The sequence below is a fragment of the Culex pipiens genome, chromosome 3 (genome assembly GCF_016801865.2).
Source record: "Culex pipiens pallens isolate TS chromosome 3, TS_CPP_V2, whole genome shotgun sequence".
In the NCBI taxonomy this organism is placed as follows: Eukaryota; Metazoa; Arthropoda; class Insecta; order Diptera; family Culicidae; genus Culex; species Culex pipiens.
In genome coordinates, this window is record NC_068939.1 from 66,144,824 (window position 1) to 66,146,540 (window position 1,717).

A 1,717-nucleotide genomic window follows, 5' to 3' on the forward strand; every position below is an offset into this window, starting at 1 on the left:
TTTGCGGACATCAGGTTTCGGAGAAGACGTGTAGCAGCGTTTGGATGTTTTGCGGGTTTCCTGCGTGGTTACAATTACGTTTTGCTACGAGAAGGAGACCACGTTTTTGAGAAAAGTGCGTTTGTCATTTTGTTTTCGCCATTTTCTTTTGTCTAGCAAGCAAGATAATAGGCGGCAGTGTTCTTTTGTGCTGGTACATTTTACACACACTATCACACAGCGCATAAGATACACACACTGCAAGTTGTGCTACATTTTTGTGTTGCACGGGGTTGTTGCACGAGTTGTCGCACTGTTGTTTATGCTCTGTGCGACATTTGAATTTTAATTTGTGCGTTTTTCGTTTGCAACTTTTAGTTTTGTGTTGCTTTTAGTTTGAGAACGATTTTGTATCTCAGTTTTGTTTTATTTTGCCATGTCAGACTCCAAGATGCCTTTCAACATCGAGCCTTTCATCCCGGGCACGGTTCCATTCTCGCAGTTCCTGGAACAATTGGAATGGGTGTTTGCGCATCACAAAGTGACAGAAGACAAGGACAAGATGACGTCGTTCATGGCAGCATGCAATCGTTATAAGGAAATAAAACGTTTGTTTCCAAGTAAGGACCTCAAACAGCTTACGTTCAAGGAAATCACCGACGCCTTGTTGAAGCGCTACGATAAGCAGGTTGCCGGTTTTATCCAGCGGTTCCAATTTTACAACCGCAAGCAAGGGCTGTACGAATCGGCGGAAGATTTCATTCTGGATGTCAAACAGCACGCGGAGCTGTGCGATTTTGGTGCTTTTAAGGACGTTGCGATCCGCGACAGGCTGATCTGTGGGATGGCTGACTCCGTGTTGCAGGAGAACATGTTTGACGAGGATGATTTGTCTCTTGCCCGAGTCGAGAAGTTGATTATGAACCGTGAAGCCAACAACGCGAGGAAGAAGCTGATTTCTGGTGAATCGAGGCGCGCAAGTGTGTTGAATCGACTGGGTCGACGTGATGGTGCCGCCCCGGATAACAGGAATCGATCTCGCAGCAGAGGACGCGATCTGCGGGGACGGAGTCGGAGTCGTTCTGGTTCGTTTGACCGCAGAAAGCGTGAAGCATCTAAGAAAAAGTTTTTCTGTACGTTTTGCCGTCGTAATGGCCACTCCAGATCTTACTGCTACGATTTGCCCAAGAACAAGAAGCATGTGAAGTTTGTTGATGAGCAGCCAGCAGCGAAGCAGCAGTCGGCTAGTCAACAAAAACAATCGCGCGACAAGTTTAACCGGTCGTTTACTGATGATGAGTGCGACATGCAGTGTTTAAGCATCGCATCGGTAAACAAAGTCAACGAGCCGTGTTTTAGAAAGGTTGTTGTTGCAGGATTGTTGTTGTCGATGGAGGTTGACTGTGGTGCGGCTGTCTCGGTGGTCACCGTACAATCCATCCAGCAATGGACAGGCTGAGCGCATGGTTAGACTGGCAAAGGATGGCTTGAAAAAGTTGTTGTTGGATCCAGAGATGAATAAGTTGACTACTGAGGATTTGGTTTCATGTTTTCTGTTTAGCTATCGGAATACTTGTTTGGAAGATGGTTCTTCGTTTCCTTCCGAGAGGTTGTTTAGTTTTAAACCAAAGACGCTGTTGGACTTGATCCATCCAAAGAATAGTTTAAGTAAACACTTGACGCCACGTGACGTGGAGAAAGATGTTGTTGATGTTTGTGATCGTCATGTGAAGAGTCG